This window comes from Drosophila teissieri, unplaced genomic scaffold (genome assembly GCF_016746235.2).
Source record: "Drosophila teissieri strain GT53w unplaced genomic scaffold, Prin_Dtei_1.1 Segkk34_quiver_pilon_scaf, whole genome shotgun sequence".
Lineage (NCBI taxonomy): Eukaryota > Metazoa > Arthropoda > Insecta > Diptera > Drosophilidae > Drosophila > Drosophila teissieri.
In genome coordinates this window covers 87,636-94,034 of record NW_025225000.1, presented here as the reverse complement: position 1 = coordinate 94,034, position 6,399 = coordinate 87,636, and the positions used below count along the sequence as shown (strand labels likewise).

Genomic DNA, 6,399 nt, shown 5'->3' with positions numbered 1-6,399 from the left:
CGGTAGCAGGCCGATGGAACTGGTCATCAGCCAGCATGATGTCACGGAACTTGGACACCACTGTGTCGCTCAATGCGGATCCGCACACTGGGCTTGATCTTGAGCACGACCTCCAGCTTCGTTCCCGCGTCGACCCTGGAGCGAATCGTCGTCGTGTAGACCTTCTCGTCGCCAACACTGGTCATCGGCAGCTTAAAGGCTGACGCCAACGAAGCGTCGATGCAGCTCATGGGGGTGCACGGATCGATGAGTGCTGCGGTCGCGAAGGTCTGCGTCCCGGTCTCCAACTTGACCAGCGCTGTCGGAAGGATGTTCACGCTGTGGCGTTGCAGTAGCGACGCGAGCGATGGGCCTGGCGTGGTCGATTCCTTGCGTCGTGGCGGTGAACTCCTAAGCTGAGTTGGCGGATTTTGCCGGCGGGAACGCTGGGACGAGGCCGAAGCTGCTTGCCGGGTTGGCACCGGTTGGAGACGCGAGCGCGCTCGCGATCGCGACGACGAGCTAACCTGCTCGTTCATGTGGAGCAGCGTGTGGTGGGATCGGTCGCACTTCTTGCATCGATCACCGCATCGGCAGTCTCTCGTGGAATGCTCGTGAGCGAGGCGATTGGCGCAGTATTTGTTAATAAGGACTGCTCGCAGACGCTTTTCAGCGCTGAGCTTTAGGAACCTCGCGCATTGAGTACCTCGGGGACGTCTGCTCTCCAAGGCACGAGCACTGCGTTCGTTTCGATGACGAGGGGCCATGCTGCGGGTAGTTGAATGGCGAAAGGAGATCGAAAACGAAATGAAAAAGAATGGATGATTAGTGATAGTGAACTACAACTAAGGACAAGAGGCGCGCCTATTTATTGTGGAGATTCGGAAGACTCCGTCGGCAAAAGCACCACTTTTGCCACTGGACGTTTAAGAACTCCACGTGCAGTACGGATATTTACTAACGGACGTTGCAGTCGGCTCAATTCTGACGAGCCGCCACTCATTAGAGGGTAAGAGGTCGTTCTTGATGACGACCCTGTCATCGATGCGGAGATTTTTGGACGGGGCCTGCCATTTAGTGCGTTTGTGGAGTTCCTTGAGGTACTCTTCTTTCCATCGCACACGGAACTGCTGATGGAGAGCCTTCAAATGCTGCCACCGATTAAGAATGGATTTCGTTTCTCCCTTTACTTCGGGTTCCACCGTGGACATAAGGGCTCCCCCGACAAGGAAATGACCTGGCGTCAGAGCCAGCAAATCTGTCGGATCCTCAGACATAGGAGAGAGCGGCCTGGAGTTAAGGCACGCTTCTATTTTTGCCAAGAGCGTGGAAAGCTCTTCGAACGTGTACTTTCGTGTGGCAGTGCATTTGTAAAATAGCGTCTTAAAACTTTTTACGCCTCCTTCCCAAAGGCCTCCCATATGGGGTGCCCCCGGAGGAATAAATTGCCATTGCATCTCTTGATGACTATAGGCATTCGTCACCGACTCTTTTACGGCTTGAAGGAAATCGCGGGGAAGCAGGGGGGCAGCGCCAACAAAGGTTTTGCCATTGTCTGACTGGACTTGACGTGGGCACCCTCTTCTGGATACAAATCGAGCGAAAGCGGCAAGAAACTTTTCGGTCGTTAAGTCAGATGTAGGCTCTGAATGGATGGCCTTTGTGGAGAAACAAACAAAAACTAACACTTACCCCTTTGTAATAAGACATGCTCTTCCCGTATAGTTCTTTATATCGAACGGAACGGCGTAATCCATGCCAGTATACGTAAATGGTCGGGAGAACGATGCTCTTTCTTTGGGCAGGACACCCATCAGTTGGCTTTGCAACCGCTTTTTGTGGATCACACATCTTTTGCACGAATTTACTACTGCTTTTATCAGGTTCTTAATTCTCGGAATCCAGTATTTCGACCGGATGAGGCGCACCATTAACTGGTTACCATTATGGAGAGTTATGCGATGTGTGAAATTCGCAAGGAGGCGAGAAAGCAGGCAGTTATACGGAAGAATCACTAGATGCCGTTCATTGTATTGAAGGCTTTCGGAAGCCGCCACACGGCCGCACGCCCTGATCAGTCCTTGCGGATCTAGAAACGGGTTCATGCTTAGGATGGAACTTGAACTTGTCACTGGAAGCTTTTCACTTAGGCAGTGATATTCCACAGGGAATTCTCTGCGCTGAGTGTTCGAAATTAGGAACCGCTAGGCGGCGGCGATTTCAGTGGCCAGCAAATGCACATCAGATGGAGATGTCTGCTTCCTGCACCGCTGTATGAAGCGATTAACATAAGCAAGGACCCGTAGAGCTTTCTCAAGCTTGGAAAAACGTGCCAACATCTCTTCAGAAGGAGCTTTTGCGAGATGGACTTTCAGAGCACGCTTCTCCAGGTCGGTCACCGGAGCGTTGTCGACCTGAGTTGGCCATTGGTTGCGTGGATTTTGCAACGAAGTCGGCCCGTGCCACCATAACTGGCTATCGGCTAGATCTTGGAGGGAAACTTCTCTATTTGCCTGGTCTGCTGGATTATGCTCAGATTGAACATGAGACCAATTCTCTGTTTTTGTGGCCTGGGCGATCTTCGTCACCCTATTGGCTACAAATGTGGTCCACTGGCACGCTGGCTTGCTTAACCATGCAAGCACTATTGTCGAGTCCGTCCAGCAGTAAAGTTCGGAGTTGATCGTAGGCATCTGCGGAGTGATGGCTGCAGCCATTTCGGAAAGCAATAACGCTCCGCACAGCTCCTCTTGGGAGCGAAACCGTCTTGACTGGTGCTACCCGGGTTTTCGCGGTTAGGAGTTGCACCATAATGGAGCTGCCCACTTCTACACGGACATATATTGCCGCCCCATAAGCCTTTTGCGATGCAAAAGCCATGATGCTCGACCTTGAAATCTGGATGAAACGAGGGCCAGCGTGGAATTCGTATCTGCTCTAAAACCGAATAAGCCATCGCTGAGAAAGCTCATTTGGAATGTTTTCGTGCCACCCAAGCTCCTGTAGCCAAATCTCCTGCATGAAAATTTTAGCTCGAACGATAAACGGCGCTAACCAGCCTGCAGGGTCGAACAATTTGGCAATTTGGGACAGGACTTGGCGTTTTGTAAAGAACGTTTCAATAGCCAACTCTGGCGGAACGAAGAAGAATTCGTCGGAGGTTGCCTTCCAGCGAATACCGAGGGTTTTGGCAGTGCTTTCTGCATCGATCTCGAGAAAATCAGTATTTAATAGATGGTCGCTCTGAATGGCCGCTAAAACTTCCTTTTGGTTGGAGCTCCATTTCCTCAATGGAAATCCGGCGGAATTCAGAGCGTCTCGGAGCTCTTGCACCTTGAGCTGAGCTTCTTCCGTGGAGTCCGCTCCGGCTAGAACATCATCCACATACTTGAAATTTCGAATGATATTGCTAGCTTTTGGATGGCTGAGTTCTACGTCAGCTGCTAGCTGCTGCAGTACTCGGATGGCCAGGAAAGGCGCGCAATCGACTCCAAAGGTTACTGTTTTCAATTGGAAATCTCTGAGTTCCCCTCTATTGTTTCGGAAAAGTATTCGTTGGAATGAAGCGTGCTTCGGATCTACCCAGATCTGCCGATACATTTTTTCGATATCGGCGCTAAACACGTATCGGAAATAGCGCCACTTCAGAATTTGAATGGTCAAGTCGGACTGTAAGACAGGGCCAGCATGAAGGATATTATTTAAACTGGTACCATTCGTTGAAGGGCTGGAGGCATTGAATACTACACGGAGTTTAGTAGTTACGCTCTCCGGTTTTAAGACGGCGTGATGTGGCATATATTAGGCGTTGCAATCATGGGTAGGAAGAACTGGTCGCCTGTGCTTTAAGTCGAGATACTCCTGGATCACCGAATCGTATCTCGCTTTTAAGGCCTCATCTCCTTTTAGACGCTGCTCATTTCTTAAAAACTGAGCCAACGCGAAAGACCTGGAATGCCCTAGCCCGGAACCGATATGTTCTGGGTCGCGAAAAGGCAGAGTAAGGACATATTTGCCGCACTCGTTTCTCGTGGTCGTTTGAAGGAAATTCTTCTCGCACATGGAATCGGACTCTTTTACCAACTTTGTTGGTATATTCTCCACCTCCCAAAATTTTGTGAGTAGTTTGTCCAGTGAATTATCGTACGCGTGGGAGAAAAGGAGGAAATTCTGCTATGTGCTGAGGCTGACACTGGCCCAGTTAGTACCCAGCCGAAAATGGTTTCTTGCCCCAAGAGAGAGCCACAGATGTTGGTTTTTGCTCCACTCAGAAGCACCGAAGGCAGAATGTCGGCTCCGATAAGGACATCTATTTGTGCGCTCTCATAGAATTTTGGATACGCCAGTGGAAAATCGGGAAGATCCCGAAGGAAATTTTGCGGAATTGGGTAGGAAGGCAGATTTCCGGCTAGTTGAGGGAGGACATAGGCCGTCGTCTCCAACTGCAACGCGGGCCTAGTCGGAGATCGGATGGTGAAACTGCAGAGCTTCTTGGACTGAGCGGATACTGTTTGGTTTAAGCCTGAGACTTGGGCTTGAACAGCCGCTCGGTTATGAATGTTGCCTCTGATCCGGAGTCGATCACGGCGCGTGCCTTAAAGTTAGTGCCAAGATGGGAAATATTGATTACGGCAGTGCCAAGAAGGATAGCTCTTGAGCCCGTGGCGAAATAATTTTGAACACCGGCTTGCTCATTTGGAACGAAATTGGCCTGATTAGCAGAAATTGGCCTTGCAGGATTTGAAGGACTTGAATTGCTGGAAAAGGGGTTGTTTCGGTGCAACAACGTGTGATGACGGCCACGGCAAGTAAAACAATTGTGCGTGCTTTTGCACTCACGAAGCTGATGTCCCTTTGCAAAGCAGTTTAAGCATAACTGCTTTCGTTTAATGTAGGCTGACCGGTCGTCAACCAACATTTGGAGAAAACGCGGACATACACGGACAGGATGGTTTTCCTTGTTGCACAAGTCGCAACTTTTCGATTTTGGAGCCACTTTCGTCTCACAGGAATTTAGTTTTCTAGAGGGCCCACTTGAGTTCATCGCTTTGGAGTGCGACTGACTTGGTACGGACGGTCTCACATCATCGATGGCCTCTAGGGTTCACTGACGTTCTGTGAGGATGGTGTTCAGCTCTACCCATGTCGGGATGTCGGCTTTCTGATGGAGCGACTGCTCCCATAAGGAGAGAGTTATCTTCGGGAGCTTGGATGAACACAGATATACCAGCAGGCAGTCCCAGTTCTCAGTGTTGATGCCTGACATTTCTAAGGCAGTCAAACAACCCTGAACAGTACTTTGCAGTACCTTCAAGGCCGCCCCAGATTCCTGTGGTATCGACTGCACATTAAACAGTATTTTCAATTGACTGTTTACCAACAATTGTTTATTTTCGAAACGCTCTGTTAGGCTTTCCCACGCAGAGCGGAAACCCTCGTTGGTGAGAGGCGAAATCGAAACGATGGCATGCGCGTCGCCACTTGTTTTGGCATTTAAATGGAATAACTTTTCAACCGGAGTCAGCCGTGGATTATTGATATAAATGGCTGTGAAAAGATCCCGGAAGGTCGGCCAGCGAAGATAGTCGCCTGCCAAAACTTCTGTATCGCATGGAGGCAACCGGCAGCCAGAGGAAATGTAGGCCTGGGGCGCAGCGTTCGCGGCTGGGATGGACTGAGACGTGCCCTGCTCGATTTTATCAACGAGCTGGGCAACACACCTTTCATAGACTGAATGCAATAACTGTATTTAGCCCTGAGAATACGCATGTTGCCTGCTGCCGCTTCGCCTGCTGACACAAGGCACTCTGAGCAGATGTCGAATTCCTTTTCCACCTTGTCCCATAGGGTTCGGACTTGGACGCTAAGCATCGTGACGGTTGGAGCTGTTCCGGAGTGTTAATCTGAACCTCAAATTCGCTTAAGCGGTCAGAAACCGAAATGAATTTGGCTAGCGCTAGATCGGAAGCAGCCATATTTTTTAGCTATGCGCTGTACTGTGGCTTTGGATGGAGTAGCACAGTCGTCAGAAATCTGCGCAGGCGTTTTCACCGAAATGCTTGGAATTCTTGGACTCTTGTGGCGAAAAAATAGACCTGGGTTTGTCAGCGGACAATTTTTTCTTATCATCCCCGATGGGCATAATCGAAGAAATGCGAAATGGAAAGGAAGCGGTTTTGGAGCACGGTCACACTTTTGAAAATGTGGACAGATTCCTTAGACTGCTCTTAATAAATTTAAGCTTGCCGCCGTGAACGGTATAAAGCAGCGGAAAAAGACCGTATAGGATGTAACGGGTGAGAAAGTGGTGTAAAATTTACGAAGTGGAAACGCCGTAGTTTCGACTAATTGGACAGCTGACTCGGAGTGAATAGCGAATTGTATAAATGACCGGTGATTATTTTTTGTTTACAACTGGAA

At 49.7% G+C, this 6,399-nt stretch overlaps 1 pseudogene; it reads right to left on the bottom strand.

Moving 5' to 3' along the window:
• Window positions 1–1,275: 1,275 nt before the first annotated feature.
• Window positions 1,276–6,121, bottom strand: LOC122625642 (annotated as a pseudogene).
• Window positions 6,122–6,399: the final 278 nt, after the last annotated feature.